Raw genomic sequence first — 20,119 nt, forward strand, 5'->3', positions numbered from 1 at the left:
GGAGTCAGAAAGTTCTTGTAGAGTTCTTTCATTTCTTTTAAGTCTCAAGTCTCTTTCTTCTTCCATCTGTGTAATTTCCAGGTTTCTATCTTCGATGTCAAAGATTCTTTCCTCCATCTGGTCAACTCTACTACCTAAGCTGGTTATTTCATTCTCAATTTCTTCTATTGAGTTCTTAGTCTCCAGAAATTCTATTTGGTTCTTTTTTAAAATTTCAATCTCTTTCGTAAAATGCTCATGTTATTCTTTGATTGTGTTTCTTAGTTCTTCAAACTGCCTTTCTGTGTTTTCTTGCATCTCGTTGATTTTTTTCAGAACTGCAATCTTGAATTCTCTGTCATTTAATTCACATATTTCCATATCTTTATGTTCCTTTTTTGGAGACTTTTCATTTTCTTTCTGAGGTGTCTTGTTTCCTTGGTTACTCATGGCAATTACTGATTTATTATTTCTCTTCCTAGACATCTACAGGAGTGGCTTCTGCAACAGTTTGATTGGAAGAGGTCTTTCTTTTGTTTTCCAGTACTTGTTGGTAGAATGTTTTATTTTCTCTCTGACTGCAGCCTTTTTTTCCTCTCTCACAGTAGTGCTATGTTTTCTCTGCACTATTCCAGCTTCTCACACAATAGGGGGATTCCCTGGGAGACAGGTTTCTCCTCTGTTAATAGTTTGCCTGGGTCACAGAGCACTGTGTCCGTGTGGGTATGCGGAGAGCTTTTGAAATTCCAAAGCTCTTCCTGCACCAGATTCAGAGCTCCTATGTTTCAGCAGTTCTGTTTACTCCTGCAGGGATCCGCCCAGATTGGTGGGGCAAGGGCGGGGTGAGTTGTGAGAGGTGGCCCAGAGCAATGGTGACGACCACCACCACAGTTGGTCCTGCTTCCACAGCTCCCTCCCCTTTGCCGGAACTAGTTGGGCTGTGAATCTGTGTGTGGTCCACAGTTCTCAGAACAGCAAATATTGTTTTCTTTTGATCTGACACTGCTACTGTTCTGCTTCCAGCACCAGCAGGTGGGGGCGGGGCGAGCTCTGGGAGGGTAGGGAGGGGGAGGCTAGTCTCAGTGCCTAAGGCTTCCATTCTTTGCTCGGCAGTGAGGGCTTAAACCACCGTTTTCAGTCTTCTTCCCTCAGTCTTTTCTCTGAGGTCGCTGCCGTGAGCACTGGGTTCAGCCATGTTATATGCTGCCCCCTCAGCCCTGTGGGCCATAAGCAGAGCCCTAGCAGTCCTAGTTCTTCCCTCTCCCGCATCTGTGGTAGTTCCGGGATGCAGCAAGCTCGGAGCACTGAGTTAGGTCTGCGTGCTTTGCCCACGCGACTCAGTCTCCATAGTTCTCTCTTCCCTCCTCCCCTGCTCACGTGATTCGCCCACCTTTAGGTGAATTCAGTAGTGGGCCTCTTCATCTTGCCTGTCTGCTGTGCAGGGAGTCCTTTGTGCAGTTATTGTTGTTCGATTAGTTGTAAATTCTGGTGGAGCTTTACAGAGGCTCACCTCATGCCGCCATTTTGATGACATCAATCCAAATCAAATTTTTTAATGTCTCTGTCATGCAGGATGTCATGCGTGGTTTCAGCTCCTGCTCTCAACATAAGAACGCAGGATATGTTGAGGCCAAAAAGGAACATCCATGGAGCCACAAATGGGAGAGTCATGCCACTATAGTCTCACTGGTGGTTGGGTTGGAGACACAGGAAGCAGGAGCCACACTATCCGCAACTTGCAGTCCACTTCTCTGCAATCTGCAACCCGCACTCTGCCATGCTATCTGCAATCCACGCTTGCCAGCCACCATCTTCTTGCTAGCCCCCATTTGCTGCTAGCGTAGCCACAGCAGTTATATTAGTGGCCAATGGCTCACTGGTTACAGCTGACGGCCAACTAGCCATAGCTGATGGCCATCCACTCACAGTAGATGGCCATTTACTACCCTAGTGAGCACCTTTCCACGTGAGGGTGAGAGCCTGGAAACTGCACTCCTGGCTCTGTCTCCACAGCCTGGTTTCTTATCTGGCCCAAGTAGTTAGTATCAGGCAGAACTTTCAGTTTAGAACTGAATGGCAGATACCAGATTTACATATACATACTAAATTTTGTTTAAGAATAACATAGTTTCAAGTAGGAAAAAATCAAAAGCGGCTAGATTCAATGCTGTCTCTGTAAAATTATTTTACTAGTACTTCCAGTTGTTTGCTACAATTCACACACACACTGACTACACTTTGAAATTTACATGTTTCACCTTAATCTAGGATGAAATAAAATTGGCCCTCTGCTCTAATTCATGGTTAACAAGCCACTCTGTTACTCCACTGGACCACTAATTCCCAAAGACCAGGGTTTGACAGGAGAAGAAAACACCAACTAGAAGAAAGTTAGCTGGAGAAAGAACTATAGTGCCTAAACAAAAGACCAAAACTCTTAAGAAGGAAGAAGTACCTATCTTAGCCACATTCAGGAAAGTTAAATGCTGCCTGGCTATTCTCTTTATATAGACTGGCTTCTGGACATGCTGGTTGAATATCATGGGACACATGGGACCCATTTTTTAACCTTATCAAACAGGTGCTCCCTTTTAACTTGTGGTTCAGATGGGTATTAGAAAATCATAGCCGTCAATAGCCTACTGTGGAAAAAAATGGATAAAATCCTAATAAACTCTGTAGTTTAGTTATTATTATACCCGTGTTGATTTCTTAGTTTTGATAAATGTAACATGGTGTCATGCAGGGTCTCAGCTCCCGCTCCCTGCACACAAAAAAAGGATATGGTGAAGCCAAAAAGGAACACCAATGGAGCCATAGATAGGGGAGTCATACCACTATATTCTCACTAGTGGCTGGGTTGGAGACACAGGAAGCAGGAGCCACACAACCAGCAACCTGCCGTTCACTTCTCTGCCAACCAACCTCACTCGCTAACTGCAATCCATGCTTGCTAGCTTAGCCATGGCTGTTATATCAGTGGCTAATGGCTAACTGGTAACAGCTGATGGCCATCTACTACCCAAGCCAGCACCTTTCCACGTGAGGCTGAGAGCCTGGTAACTGCTCTCCTGGCTCTGTCCCCTCACAAGATTACGTAAGATGTTAACATTAGGAGTAGCTCAGTAAGGAGTATACAGGAACTCTGTGTAATCTTCCTAACTCTTCTCTAAATCTAAAGATAGATAGATAGATAGACAGACAGACAGACACACACACACACACACACACACACACACACACACACGAAGGTTGGACAATTCAGTTCGTGATCTTTCCACTGTGTGTGTGTGTGTGTGTGTGTGTGTGTGTGTGTGTATAACAGAAGCCTACTTTTTGCCAGCATTGTGCTCCATAAGGCGATGGTTGGCCTCCAACAGCTGGATATGTCCTTGTTCTTTCACCTGCATAGCCTCTATAGTCAATTCAGAAATATAAGGTAGCATCCAACCCAGACAGCACTTTGGCTTCTTTGATGATGAGGAGGAATATTTCTAGGAGTAGAGCTCTATCCATGATGAAAGGGAAACAAAGAGCTCTGAGAGACTTGTAACTGCCAGTCTTATCCCCAGGCCCTTCCAGCATCAACTGGATTCTGGAGTCCACCTAGATGGCTTTAGGAGGAATGCGACTAGCAGAGATACCATTACTACTGGACAGACTGTTAGCACTTTCTATCCTCTTGCCAATGCTCCTTTCAAGAAAGCTTATCTGTTACTCCATTAGCATATGGGACAAATGCTGCCAGTTTGATTTGTTGGCAGTTCTCCATTGACACATATTGACAGTCTGTTTTAAAAGCTGGAGTTTCTATTTAGGCAGACATAGTGATGCTTAGCAATATCTTTAATACCCTTGTATTGAAGCACTCTTGTTGAGGATTCATAATGATAATCTAATGAGAATATTCCTGTAAAAGATCTTTGTGGATATTTTACTAGGTGGGGGTACTTTGTGCTAGATGACTTTCAGTTAATTGCTTCCTTAAGACAGTAGATCATTTATTCTCTGGTGTAGGATTTTGGCCTCAATTCTGGGATGTATTAAAGTTAACATTCTTTACACCCCTTCCTCAATATATTCTGTAGGTTTTCTTAATAGCCAAAGGAGCTTTAAAGCCTATTTGCCAGTTCCATTACTAAGCTGTCCAGGTAACTCAGTAAACACTTTTTACTGAAAAGGCAAATACCTCAGACTAAACCAATCAACTGTTTGTTCTCAATCTATCAAAAGCTTTATAGCATTCTTTATCCATCATATATAGATGGGAAAAAGATAATATGAAGATATGTTGAATAGGAAAAAAACAGGACAAACTAATGTTTTGTATCATTCACTGTAAGATGGAAGGAGCACTGAGAAAATAATGAGGAATAAGACAAGATCCTGCCTTCCTGGAGCTTACTTGCTTGTGTGAGAGAGAGATAAAAATCAGTTAAACATAGACATCAATAAAATTATTATAACTTGTCATAACTGCTACAGAGACGACCAATACGGAGCTGGGAGAGAATCAGGTGGAAGGAAGGGGAAATCTACCTTTGAATGGGCTGTCAGGGGAGGCTCCTCTGGGAACATCACATTTGAGCTGAGACCTAAAGAAAGAAGAAAACAGTTCCACAGAGATTGGAGGGCAAGAGCCTGTGGCAGCTTATATTAATCCCTGGAGTGGGAAAGCTGGACATGTTGGAGCAAATGAAAATGAGTGGGGCTGCGGTCCACCAAGCCGGGGACAATGGTCCATGGTGGATTTGGAGAGATGAGCGGGGACACGTGATGCAGGGCCTTATAGGTCATGGGATGGTTTTTATTCCAGGTACAGAGAGAAACCAAGAAAGAATGTTGAGCTTAGGGGTGACACAATCTGTTTTAGACTTTAAGATTACTTTTTCTGCTACTTGGAATGATGCACTAAAGCTGATCAAGTGTGGACCAGGAAACCCAATTTGAAGCTGGTGCAGTGCTCCACACCTGGACTAGAATGGTGCCAAGGGTGAGTGACAAAAGATGACAGATTCAGGATATATCCTAGAGAAAGAAAGTACTAGACTCTCCTGTGGATTAGCTGCATGGGCTGAGGGAAGGAAGGACACTAAAACAACTCCCAATTTTGACTTGAATAATAGGGTGAATAGGGTTAGCAGTACAACATAGTTTTTAAAAACTGGATTTTATTTTTTCAAGAGATCATAATCTCAGTTCTTAAAAATAAAGGTTTGTGTTTTGGGGTTTCAAACTTTTATGTGCATTAGAATCCCTTGTATGCTTCTTTCTTTACTTAAAATAAAGATGCCTGGGCCCAACCCCAGCCTTACTGAATCAGAATGGGAGGACATAGGGCCCAGGCATCTGCTTTTATAACAAGCCCTGCAGGGTTCTGATATGCAAGATTGAGACCCATTGGTTTAAGGAGAAAAACAGGAGCTGCATAAGCACAGCAAGTTTTTTTTTAAGGAATAGATAATGAATAAGATTTACCTACAAGCTCATTAAAGCCACTATTTCTAATTAACATAAAATAGTATTCAGATAACAATAATAAAGAATTCATGAATATTCTAAAACAATACGTTTCTGAAAGATAAGTTGAATGACTAGAGAGAGGGAAGACAAGTAGATTTGCTAAAGGAAAATGATCTACTTCCATGAGTCTATGTCTGGACCATTTGTTTTGTATTAGTAAGGATATATCAGGTAGTATAATAATTATACAAGCACACACATACACACAGTAATTTGGTTAGTCAATTACAGTTATTTTTGATACTGTCAGAGTTTATAGAACTCTATAGTATCATTGATATTATTAATAATAAACGCAAAAAATATTTACTGAGAAACACTACAGTAGGCACCAGGAAATGTTATGGGGTATGTGTGGGTGGGAGGCATGAGTGATGGTTTACAGTGATGAATAAAGGTGGAAAAGGAAAGAGTGCCTACCATGTGACAGATTTTTGGCATGCATTACTTCACTGAGACTTTATAAGATCACCATGAGACTAAAATCCTTTTAATTTTAGTGATAAAAAAAATCAAAGCTCAAGGACATTATATACTACACTTGAGTCATGCCGCTACTGGAAAGCAGTAGAACCAGAATTCAAACCCACATCTGTGGCTTCTTAAGCCTGTCTGTGTTTTCTTCTTTGTTCCACATGGCCGACAAGGGATTTACAAACTGGTGAGTGTATTAGAAACTTAGCACAAAAATACACATTTATATTTATGCCACAATGTTTTATAAGGACTATAAAATGTATAAAGAAATTTCTAAAACAATTCACATTGTATGGATGCATTGGTAGAGAAAATCAAGGCTTACATTCATCCCTCAAAATTTTCTGCTAATCCTTGGTAGAAAGGTAGGACTATGAAAGAGTTGATGAAAGCCCAGATAGTTCTTCCTCCCAACATGTGGACCTATTATCAAATCCACCAGGAAAAAATGTGACTTTGGCATTACCACAAGATAGACAGGCCAGGGTAACAAGAAGTACATATATTACTCAATTATGTTGTGAAGTAAACTTGCTGCAGGACTGTGAATCAACTTTGCTGCAAGTATTGAATCTGTGAGGTTCCCTGAAGCTTGACTTAAGCCTACTATTAAATTCAGTAAACATATTTTTCCTATGGGAAAGGAGGAGTAGGTTTGGATTTTGATTTGTTATATACATTTTAGGTTAAATACAAATTTGAGGAGCAAAGATAAGGCATTAAATTCATATGAGGCTTTTGCCTCTGAGGAGGCATTGACTCCCTTGGATATATCATTCATTATTCAAATGCAGAAAGGGTAAAGCAAATTACTCCAAGCTTTTTTAATATCATGAAAGTGGCACAGGCTTACGAAAATTAAATAATTTTAAATGCAAATTTTCCTGGAATTCTTTCCACAAACATAGAAATGTTGATTCTTTATTCTCTACAAATTGCTGGTTTCCTTGCTCTCTGTGGTCACAAGATAAAGCAGACTTTTGGAAGGAAATGAAAGATACCTTTTTCATTAATGTTCATTTATAAGAATTCCTCACCCTTACCTACACATCATAGTAGATCACTGTATTAGTTACCTATGGCTGAGTAACAACTTGACCCAAAACTTAGTGGCCTAAAACAACAAATATTTATTTAACAGTTTCTGTGGTTCAACAATTTAAAAGTGGCTTAGTGAGTGGTTCTGTCTCAAAGTCTGCCATGAGGTCATAATCAAGATGCTGGCACCTGCAGCAATATTTTCCTCTTAAAATAGATTAGTTTATTATTAAAGTTTTTTTGTAGGTCCTAAGAATTTTTATTACATTATTTTAATACTTTATTACTCAAATTTGTGCAACTATTAAACTAAATATAAATTCCTTATGTTTATAAAACTAGGAGGAAAACAAGCAAAAAAGATGTTGGCCAGTGCTGTAGTCATCTGATAATGGTTTAGTAGGTGGTTGTGATTCAAGGTCTGCCATGAGGTCATAATCAAAATATTGGCCAGGGCTGAAGTCATCCTACACTCATAGAGAAGAAAAGCCTAGGGCTAGAAGATCCAACTCCAAGATCATTCACGTGGCTGTTGACCAGAGGCCTCAGTTCTTCACCAGATAGGTCATATCATATGGCTGCTTGATGGTGGCCACTACCACTATCAAGCAAGCTATCCTATAATCCCAGAGATTATGGAGCAGAAAGGTTCACAGGCCAAATTGTGATGCAAATGATAAACAGTTTGCTAAATCAATTTAAAACAGTGAGAAACAAGAGGAAAAAAGATGGGATGGCTTACTACACCTAAGATAGGGGACAAGCAGGATAGAGGAACCACATACCTGAATCCTTAGAATTCTCTCTTTCTCTCTCTCTCTCTCTCTCTCTCTCTCTCTCTCTCTCTCTCTCTCTCTCTCTCTCTCTCTCTCTCTCTCTGTCTTCCCTGACATATCAACCCCCTGATGTTGTACTTAATAAACTACTTATTGTGGGCTCTTAGCCCACAAACAGAAGATTCCTAAGACCAATGACATACAATTGCTCTGTTGGAGAGATGCAGGGACAAGTACACTTGGACACAGATGTAGTTTGCAATAAACCTGCTGAACAGTTATAAGATTCATTTGGTTTTCTTAAGAATAGTACATATATACACAATGGAATACTATTCGGCGGTAAGAAAAGATGATATAGGAACATTTGTGACAACATGGATGGATCTTGAGAGTGTAATGCTGAGTGAAATAAGTCAGACAGAAAAAGTAGAGAACCATGTGATTTCACTGATATGTGGTATATAAACCAAAAGCAACAAAAGAACAAGACAAACAAATGAGAAACAGAAACTCATAGACACAGATAATGGTTTGGTGGTTGCCAGAGGGTAAGGGGGGTGGGGGGTGGGGGGTGGGAGATGAGGGTAAGGGGGATCGAATATATGGTGATGGAAGGAGAACTGACTCTGGGTGATGAACACACAATGGGATTTATAGATGATGTAATACAGAATTGTACACCTGAAATCTATGTAATTTTACTAACAATTGTCACCTCAATAAATTTAATTAAAAAAAAAAAAGAATAGTACATGTGAAGCCATAATTGTACCCTAGAGAACATCATCATTGGCTGACCAATTTAGAGGTGACATAATCAGAGGTAGTACAATCATGATTTGGTCTTGCTATCACTTTCTATCCATTAGAAAACTCTTGTCTGTTCTGTTATATATTCCATTTATTCTCTCTATCTTATAACATATCTTTTAGGTTATTACCTCACTATCCAAATTTAAAACATCTTAAATATTCTGCTTGTGTCACAAGCTACATGCTTCCTCATTACCTATAGTTAACACATCCTATGAATTTTGCCTGTATTTATAAACTTCTAGTTTACTTACTATTTATGCTTACCACTTCTTATGACTTTCCTTTATCCCATTGAATTTTCTTTTCTATATCAGAATTGAATTATAATAGAAATATAAAGTATAACAGTTGTATTATCCTCTAATAATACCAAAAAACACACTTAACATTGTTTCTAAATGCAAAAATAGCCCTTTGTTAATTTTAGGGAATATTCTTTCAATATGTACTTCTAAAAGAAACAAATTTTAGCATTTAAAAGAGGTGATTAGGTCACTGAGGAACATAGCTGCATGGCTGACAGCTCTCTTGGCCAATAGTAGAACTCCACCCATATACACACACACCCTATCCCCACTACTGACTGCTGAATAGCCAGTGACAAACATCAATGTCTACCTAGAAAAATGCAAGAGACTTAATGATGACTTCAGGAACCAGACAGGGTCCAGAGAGCCTTTTGCAGGAAGCAGATGCTATGACAGAGTTTGGGGTATAAGATGCTTATTAGAGATCAACATGTTTGAAAAGGAGGAGGAAGAGAGGGAGAAGCTGAACTACAGTGCAGGCCCAATACAGCGTAGTTCAATCCAATTGAGATCTCTGAAGATAGAGTTATATATCAGAGTTGTCGCCCATCAGTTCAAAATAGCAAGGCCATTATACCTCTGCCTCCCTTAGTCACTGGATGAGTGCAGACCTGGAAGGGTATGACCTCCATCAAGGATCCTTTCTGCAGATGAGGCTTACTGACAGCTAGAGGCTGCCTGCTGACTGCTGTCTTCATAGCTGGGTCATAAATCCTTACGTGAAGTAGGATTTGGGTCATACATCTTTGTGCTGAACACAGAGCCAGATAGATCTTTTCCTGTAAGTTAGGATGTGGTTTTCCTAACAGGGAGGAGAGAGTATTCAGACAGAGATATTTGAAAAAAGGGGTTCTTAGGAAGCAGAGGCCAAACCTAAGAGTAGAAAAACCCATTAGGAGTTAGGGGAGCTGGTGAAAGGTGGCCTTCTCCAAGGGGAGACCTATGTCTCTGGGTGAATCTCTCAGGAGATAGAAAGGAAAGTCAAATGAAGCAAGAACTTTAATTTCTGTCTCCATTCTCTGTTCCTCTTTCTAAAAATGCTTTATCCCTTTAGGGACCGGATAGACAGAGGATATCCACCATATCTCTGAGAGAGAACACAGTGGTGATTTCTGGCCCTGGAAAGCTTCTCTTAGAAAGCTTCTTCTTAGAGGCAGGAAGCACCAAGCCTCTAAGAGAAACGTTTTGGAGAGAACATATACAGAAAATAAGACCAAACCTTTCGGCCATGTTTATAGATAATCAAATGATACATCTTAAGAAAGAAAGGAGGGACCCCAACAAACTCCTGGCTTACTTTTACAAACTTCCCACATTGTTGAGTGAAGTAGCTTTTTCTGAAATGTTTGCCTAAGAACCAGAATATAATTCTAACCTAAGTTCTGAATTTTTTAGTTCAGTTACAGGTTCCTATCAATTGTGAGTAGATTAGTCAGGAAACAGTATCAAATAAATCCTCCTAAAATCTCAGTGGCTTAACAAAGCAAAAGATGACTTCTCACTCACATAATGCGATCAATACAGTCAATGGGAGACTGTGGGCATAGAAGATCCACAATCTTGAAGCTATGCCATTTTGAAAACATGTCCTCAATCCACTTCCATGGGTAACTCATCCAGAATCCATTCACGGGGCTGCAAACTCAATGCAATAGAATTTGGAGATTGTAACCTTCCTGTATATCCAGAAGGTGGAAAATGAAATGAGATTTCGTGAGCACATAGCATCACCTCTGACACAATGAGAAACAGCTGGCTGTCTTGTTCTGCAGAAAAGCCTGGTGAACCTTAAAACCCACTTCTCAGTTTCTCTTACTATTATCTGGGTTAAATAATCCCATGTTTGGAACCACATACTACCAAACAACTGCTTTTGGGAAGAAGACATTAAATTATACTTTTGAGACAAATTAGAACCCAGGAACTATTTCCTTATCTTATTCTATAAACCTTGAAACTGTTGGGTTATAAAATGATAAGTACAACTGAAAAATTATGTTAATATGTTCAAGTTCAAATAATATTTTAGAAATACTTTTCACAATTTTAAGAAAACCAGAATCAATAAAGGACTGGCGGTCTGTCAAAAGACCAAGAAGCAAGGAAAGCATTTATCAATATTCTCCCTCAGAAGCTATGATAAGGTAGCTCCTTGAGGTTGTTTCTGTGGATTACTTCTTTTAAAAATACGAATAAACAGAATGTTTCCAGAATATTCATGCGATTTAAACTCTTAGATAAATATAGTATCTGAATATCTTTTATTCATTCCATCTCTCTCAGTTCAATAAAACCATGATAGACAGATACTGCAGTTTGCCCCCTTGAAATGAGTAGATGATTTACTTTCACTCTACAAATACTTATTGAACATATAATGTGTGTGGCAGTTTCACTTGGAGATATAACAGTGATCATACAGAAAAATTTCCTGGCCATTTAAAGATTACATTCTAATGGGTAAAAACAAATAAATCAATAAAATAAATAGTGGTCACAGTATTATAAGTGCTATAGAGAAAAACAGAGCAAGGAAGATAAATGGGAGTTGTCACTGCTCAGATAACTAATTGGGAACTAGTGTCTGTGGGAATAAAAAAAACAGTGATAAGCTTCAGATCACTGTGAGATTATTCTTGATGCTCCCAAGGCAGATGGATAGTGAAGGTAAGGCTGTGACGGGGAAAGGAGGGTTGGAGATGGAGGTTTTACCAGAGACACACAGAGTTCTTGTCTCCTTTTTATTTCTGTCAATGGTGATCATGGAGACTGAGGAATAGATGATTATACTGAGAGAATGTAGAGCTCTGAAACTCCTCTGGACTCTTGCTCTCCATTGATTTGTCTGTCTTGCACATCATCATTTGTCTGTCTTTACCAAGGAACTGTGAATTCCTTGAAGGCAGGGACTATACCTAGTACCAGTTGGGATTCAATAAATGTTGGATGAATAAATCTCTATAAAGTGCATTTTTAAATGCTGTGGTATTTTTTTTATTAGCTAACAATCTATAGGAGTGATTTGGTAATTATGGTGGCTTCATAATTTGTCAACTTGACCAGGCTGACCTACATTTTCCAGAATTCCCTTTTTTTGCATGTTTTCAGTTAGGTGCAGCCACAAGGGAGATTTTTGGGAAATCTGGAGCACAGAGGAATACAGCAGCCATATTGTAGCTTACACATGTCACTAACCTGCTGACTTGCTCATCGGTTTGAGTCAGTGGCTGGATGTGCATCTTTTCTACATTTCCCTGGATCCTCCTTCAGCTTCTCCAAGTCTTGAGGCAGATGTATGTGTGTTTAACCATATGATGAAGGACAACACCCATACCACTAAGCTTAGAAGCAACAAAAACTGACATGGATTTCAGTCTGTCCTTGTGAGACTCCTGCCTGCATTTTCTCTTCCCCTCTTACACCCATCTTCCCTTCCTGACTGCCTGCCCTGTGGACTTCACATTCTAGCATCAAACATAAAGATTTACACACACACACACACACACACACACACACCCATCTCCCTGGTTCTGCCTCTCTAGTTAAACAATAATAGATACAAATATTTTAATTATTAATGTCCTCAGGGAGTTAAGAGAAAATACTGTGTCTGTGATAAACAGACTAGGATACTATAACAGAAGGAACATTCAAAAAACAACAACCAAGTCCATCCATGTTACCACAAATGGTAAGAGTTCATTCTTTTTCTTTTTATGGTCGAGTAATAGTCCCATTGCATATATGTACTATGCAACTCCTCTATCCAATTGTTTATTGATGGATACTGGAGGGTATTATGCTAAGTGATGTAAGTCATACAGAGAAAGACAAATACCATATGATCTCACTTACCAGTGCAATCTAAAGAACAAAATAAACAAACAAAACAGAAACAGACTCATAGATACAGAGAACAAATTGATGGTTACCAGATTGGGGTGGGGGCTGGTTAGGAGGGCTGTGGCCCATAGATTTTGGGTTGTTGAGTTTCATTTTTGTTTGTCTCAAGGTGTCTTTTGATTTCTTCCTTGATCTCATTGTTAATCCATTCATTGTTTAGTAGCATATTATTTAGCCTCCATGTGGTCTTGTGTTTTTGTGGGGTTTTTACTGTAATTGACTTTTAATTTCATATCATTGTGGTCACAGAAGATGTGTGATATAATTTCAATCTTCTTAAATTTGAGACTTGTTTTGTGGCCTAACATGTGGTCTATCTTGGAAAATGCTTCATGTGTACTTGAAAAGAATGTGTATTTTGCTGCTTTGGGGGTGAAATGCTCTAAAAATATCAATTAAATCCATCTGGTCTAGTGTGTCATTTAAGGTCGTTGTTTCCGTGTTGATTTTCTGATTGGAAGTGGTTTCAATGGGCTGTTAAAGTCCCCTACTATGATTGTGTTACTGTCAATCTCTCCCTTTATGTCAGTCAGTATCTGTTTTATATATTTATATCCTATGTTGGGTGCATAGATGTTTATTAGAGTCATGTCTTCTTGTTGGATTGATTTCTTTATCATTAGGTAATGTACTTCTTTGTCTCTTCTTATAGTTTTCATTTTAAAGTCTATTTTGTCTGATATAAATATTGCTATCCAAGCTTTGTTTTTTAGGTTTCTATTCAGCTAGTCTTCAGATGATTCTCGAGATTGATCGTTCTATAATTTAGTTGTAATATCAATGAGATCCTAGGAGGTGGTAGGCATAGTGTTTACCTATTCTGCCATCTTGGACCTTCTCCCCAGCATTTCATATTAAAACTAAAAGATTAATATTCTTTGTTAAAGTAATTTCATTTCTTGGGATCTACCCTAATGAAACAATTCCAAATAGGGGAAAAGCTCTGTTCTACATTTTTTTTTCCCATCAAAGCATTAATTCAATTTTCAAAAACATGAAAACAAATCATTGTGAGACTTATTAAATAATATATACATTTGATGGGCTGTTATACAATCATAAAAAGTGATTACAAAGAATTAATAAAAATTTGAAAAATGCTCATAACTTCATGCTAAGTGAAAGAAGAAAGATACATACTTTCTGTATTTCTTCTCTGGTGTGTAGGGGAAATTTTCTCTTCCACCTGATATTGCTTTTAAATAACTATATCCTACATTGAAAATATTTTTATCTCAACAATTTGAGATACTGGAAAGATATTGTGCATGCCAGTTTTACTTAATTTTAAGATGATCCTTATTGTGTTGGACATGATTCATTCACATCAGTTCTCTCTAGAAATCCAACAGAAAGGGTCATTGAAACTTTGATAGGAACACAAGACAGTAGCAGGTTAAAACATTGCCCCACTGTGGAATTTTAAAGTTTTTAAATAGTCCAAAGCCTTGGATCATTGCCCTAACTGTATTTGTTCTAACAAATACAGTAAAAAAAGTCTTTAGTTACTGAACTACCAAAGGGATTTTGCCTCAGGGTGACTAGACCCATAAAGCCATCAACAGGAAAGCCCAAGAACTTTCTGGCAGGGAAACTGTGCCCTGCTGGTGTTTGGTTCTGTCAGGGACATCTGCACTTCATCATTAATCAGTCAGTCCCCATGTTTTCTGAGCTGTGTGCAGCCAGAAGTGAAGGTAGTGGCTTTATGTTTGGTACAAATGTTCCAGAGTAAAATCCACAGTGAGGTACTAAAAACATAGAAATGTTTCTATTGTATTTCTGTGCATTTTTTGAACAATAATTTTTGAGGGAAAAAGTGCTTATCAGACAGTTTGGTCTATGACTTACTTCCTTAGCCTCATTGCCCTGCTTGAGTTTGATACACATAAAAGTCTATTCCTTTACCAGAGCAGTACTTGGAAAATCACTTACATATCACCAAGAAATGTGTACCTATTTAAACACTTTAAATGTTTGTTTATTTTTACATTTCAACCCCCCCAAAAAAGTGGTGAGAAATGTATTATCTGTCCTTTTGTTATATACATTTATAAATATTTTTCCTAATATGTGTTAAAATACCTTAACTAAAACACCTTACCTTGCAATATGGAGTAAATGGTTTACTTATTTTTCATACTTGAATTTTATTCCCTTATTTCTTCTCAGTAGGATATGATTTTCCATAGGAGGGTAATAGGAAATTGAATTTTAAGAGCAGATAAAATTTGTTAGAACAATGTTACTATTTGTCTCAAACACAGATATCATGAACTCCTCTACCCTTAAGCCTTTCTCTTTAGATACAATTATAGCAAGTCTATTTCTCCAAGGTGACAGTCTTAATATTCAACAGAACATAGCAAAGATGTAAAGAAACTAGAATTCTTGTACATTGCTGGTAGGGATGCAAAACAATACAACCACTTGGAAAACAGTTTGGCAGTTTCTTAGAAGGTTAAACATATACTTACATTTCACTTGTAGATATTATCCAAGAGAATTGAAAACATACAAAGACTTGTATGTGAATGTTCATAGCAGCTCTATTTGTAATAAGTGAAAACTGGAATCAACCCAAATGTCCATCAGGAGATGAGTGGATAAACAAATTGTGGTTTATCTACAATTGTCCATTATCTGTAAATACCCAATATTAGCAATAAAATAGAACAAACAGTCAATACACAGAACAACATGAATGACTTTCAAAATAACATGCTGAGTGAAAGAAGCCAGATAAAAAAGAATACATTCTGTTTGACTCCATGTATACAACATTCTAGAAAATGCAAACTAATCTAGAGTGACAGAAAGCAGCTCAGTGGCTGCCTGTGATTTAGATGTAGAGAGGCACAAGAGAAAAGAATGACAAAGTGGCTCAAGGTAATTTTGGGGGCTGATGGATATGTTCATTTTCTTAAGTGTGGTGATGGTTTCAGGTGTGTATATGTATGTCAGAATGTATCAAATTATACTCATTAGATATGTGCAGGTTATTGTATGTCAATATATCTCATTAAAGCCCTTAAAAATAGATAAATATAAATAAGATAGAAAAAACAATATTTAATAGAACAAAGGTTGTTAAAAATAAGAGGTGATGACTGAGTTTTTTTAAAAAAGAGATATAAAGTTTACACATCCTGTTTTTTAAAGAGTTGCTTTGGGGAGACAACCAAGATGGCACAGTAGGTAATGCTGTGCTTACCCTCTCTCACAACCAACTCAAAATGACAACTAATCTACAAAAACAAATCATTGAGAATCACCTGAAATCAAGATTAACTGAAGCCTTTCAACTAGAGACATGCAGAAGAAGCCACCTCCAGACTGGTAAGAAGGTCAGAGACACGGAACGGGCTGGTCCCACACCCACGTATGATCACTGAAGGTCATACTGAAGAGCTATTTCGGCTGTGAGGGTCACCTCCCCATCCCCTAAAGGAGCAAGAGATTCTAGTCCAGGGTTCCAGTGCTGGGGAGAGAAGTCCCCTGTGGAGACAGAGCCAGGAGTGCAGTTTCCAGGCTCTCGGCCTCACGTTGAAAGGTGCTGGTTCAGGTAGTAAATGGCCACCAACTGTGATTGCATGGCCATCAGCTGTGGCTAGTTGGCCATCAGCTGTAACCAGTGAGCCATTGGCCACTAATATAACTGCCGTGGGTACAGTGGCAGAAAAATGGGGGCTAGCAAGAAAATGGTGGCTGAGCCGGCAAGCGGCGCAGTGAGGGTTGCGGATCGTGTGGCTCCTGTTTCCTGTTTCTCCAACCCAGCTGCCAGTGAGACTATAGTGGTATGACTCCCCTATCTATGGCTCTGTGGGTGTTACTTCTTGGCCTCACCATGTCCTGCGTTTTTATGTGGGGACCGGGACCAGAGACCCTGCAGGCCACCCCACACGACATCCCCATAATTTCTGGGTGTGAAAACCAGCAGAGATTGTGACTGAGTACGGCTGCACTCCCAGGCACTCCTCTTAAAGGGAGTGCATGTGGACTTACCCATCAATGGAATCACTCATTCTGAGCTCCAGTGCTGGGCAGTGGCTGGAGAGGCGGCAGGGACAAATAGTGGGAATTGAGTTGCCTGGTTTGGGATGGGGACTGGAGAGGCGGCTTTCTCCTGGATGGGGAGCTGGCAGAGGCCATTTTTCTTTGTTGAGCCCTCCCCCTTCCTGGTGTGCGAACACAGGTGGCTGCCATTTCTGAACCTCTGCCATTCATTCGCCACACCCTGGCAATTTGAGACCTGGCCCCGCCCAACATTCAGGCATACCTAGACTGCTCTCCGTGGCTTTTTCACGCAGACCGCCTGCCTTGGCTCAAGTTGCAGACTTCCCTAGGGTCTTTAAAATGTTCGCAGAACCCAGAGAAGCATCATCTTGCTTGAGCATGTCCTGTACTTCTGGCTGAGCAGACCTAAGCCAGCATTCGTGGCAGTTGGCCTTGGTTTATGGCTTGGCCTCTCAAGGCACTACCAAGCAGAGCACAGGCGGCAGCCATCTGCAGATTTCTTTCTGGTTCCTGCTGGGTGGCCCCGGGTGGGGCACAGGCTGTGGCTGAAGTAGACCTACAGCAGATCCCCTCCAAAGTGATCCTGGGGCTGGTGCCCCCAGTGCCCAGCTACAAAACAAGCTGGAGCATCACCCAGCTGCCTCCAAATATGACACACCCATGGGGCAGATTGGGCAGGCACCAGAGTCCTTCTGAGGCAGATCTTGCTCCACAGGATCAGCCCCTGCACAACAACTCTTCCCTTGTAGTCAAAGCCAGTCCTCACAACCAGTGAGCCCACGGGTCAGTCACTCACATTGATGTGCAATCATCAACCAAGGCTCAACTATAAAAGGAGGGCACATACAACCCATACAAGGGACACACCTTGAGCACATGGCTCAGGTGACCAGAAAGACTGCGCCACTGAACCCCATACCACACCTGCTACATAAGGCCACTCTCCTAAGACTGGAAGACATGGCAGCCCTATTTAATACATAGAAACAAACACAGGGAGGCAGCTAAAATGGGGGGGTCAAAGAAACATGTTCCCAATAAAATAACAGAACAAACTCCAGAAAAAGAACTAAGCAATCTATCAGACACAGAGTTCCAAACATTGGTTATAAGAATGCTCAGTGATCTCAGGGAGAACTTCGATAGAGAGATAGGAAGCACAAAAATGGAGATGGAAACCATAAAAAATAACCAGTCAGAAATAAAGGATACAATAATGGAAACAAAGAATATATTACAGGGAATCAACAGATTAGATGAAGAGGATCCAACCAGCGATGTAGAATGTAAAGCAGCAGAAAACAGCCAATCAGAACAGCAAAAAGAAAAAATCCAAAAAATTAAGGAAAGTTTAAGGGGCCTCAAGGACAATATCAAGCATACCAACATATGCATTTTAGGGGTACCAGAAGGAGAAGAGAGAGAGCAAGGAATTGAAAACTTATTTGAAGAAATAATAACAGGAAACTTCCCTAACCTGGTGAAGGAAATGGACATAAAAGCCCTGGAAGCACAGAGAGTCCCAAACAAGATAAACCCAAAGAGGCCAACACCATAATTAAAATGCCAAAGGTTAAATACAAAGAGAGAATCTCAAAAGCAGCAAGAGAAAAGCAGTTGGTTACCTACAAGGGAGCCTCAATAAGACTGTCAGCTGATTTCTCAATGCCCCGACCAGCGGGGCATTCAACAGGGACCGAAGGGAGACACCCTGAAAAGAGAAAATAGGAGGCGCGAAGAAATGGAGGCAAGACAAAATTCTGATCAAGCCTCAAATTTTTTATTGCAGCTACAAGATTATATGGGTTAGGGTAAACTGGGCGGGGAGTGAATGAGGAAGGAGAGAGCGGAATGAGGAAGGGGCTTTACTTATCAGAGACGTGACCTTTTAAGGGCAAACTGACGGTTCCAGGAATTAGGTCATGTGCTGCCGGATAGCATAGTTTCTCTGAGTCAGGCTCCTACATCTCCTCTCTCTTTATCTTTTTAAGAGAGTGAGCCTTAACCAAGACGGGAACTCAGGGGTCTCAGACGGCCCGAATAACGCGCAAGGCGTAGCCTCTGGTGTCTTTTTTGGACCAGGGGTGAGGCAATTGTTTTGACTTAGGCACCAACCCCTATGTAGTCTGGACATGAGTTCAGGGAGAGCTGAAATTGGGTCAATCGGGACCCTCCCTTGCAGTACCCAGTCGCTGCAGCCGTCTGGTGCTCAAGCCCTTTAGATCGGGCCGACACGTTTTCAGCCACCGTGTCTGCTATATGTTTATATAGCTGGAGCCTGTTTGTAACTGGTTGTAATTACCTTCCGGATGGTCCATCGTGGCCAGGCGTTGATAATGAATATGGATAGGTTTGGCCAGAATGTTATCTATTTGTTGTTTGATGAATCCTGTCAGTTTATTAAATGCCCAAGGTCCGAGGGAGACAAGTAGGAGTAATCCTAGAATGGGACCAAGGATGGGGAGGAGGACAGGCAAGAGACCATTAAAACTGGTTAAAAAGGGGCTGTCAAGAAGTTGTTTTTTGCGTTGAAGAAGATCTTCTTGGAGTCTCTTGACCTTGTCTCGCACTATGCCGGATTTGTTGGCATAGAAGCAGCATCGTTCCTGTAAAGCTAAACAGATCCCCCCTTGTTCCGCTGTTAGAAGATCAAGCCCTCGTCTATTTTGGAGTACTACTTCTGATAAGGAATCGACCTGGTCTTGAAGGTCATTAATCGTATCTGATAGTGTGGTAACATCATCAATAAGCTGGAGAGAGAGTTGATGATAAGTATTTACGAACACTCCTACCCCGGCAGCGCCTGTGGCCATAGTGGCGGTTATACCTAGTCCTGCCATAAGGGGAATGAACGCGAGGGCTCGTTTCTGTCGTCCAGGTAAAAGATCAAGGGCTGGTATGGCAACAGGGGAGGGGAGGCCAGGTTGAAGGGCCCCCATGGCAAACATAGTTTTATTAATTTCACGGAGGTCTTGGAGAAGTCTCCAGGCTCCACTCTTTTTTTTAATAACAAATATAGGAGTGTTCCACGGGGAGGTGGTAGGCTCAAGATGGCCGGCCGCCAGTTGTTCCTGCACTAACTGTGTGGCGGCTGTGAGTTTTTCTGAATTAAGTGGCCATTGGTCTACCCATACAGGCTCATCCGATCTCCATCTTATTTTGTCTGCATGGGGTACAGGGAAGTCAATGGCCGCTAGGAGAAATTTTGGTCGGGATGTCCCAGACCTGTCCGATTATTGTTGGTTATAACAGTTATGGGATGTTTGATGCCTTGTCCCGACT

Source organism: Rhinolophus sinicus, chromosome 18 (genome assembly GCF_057876585.1).
Source record: "Rhinolophus sinicus isolate RSI-liver-muscle chromosome 18, RSI-T2T, whole genome shotgun sequence".
Classification (NCBI taxonomy): Eukaryota; Metazoa; Chordata; class Mammalia; order Chiroptera; family Rhinolophidae; genus Rhinolophus; species Rhinolophus sinicus.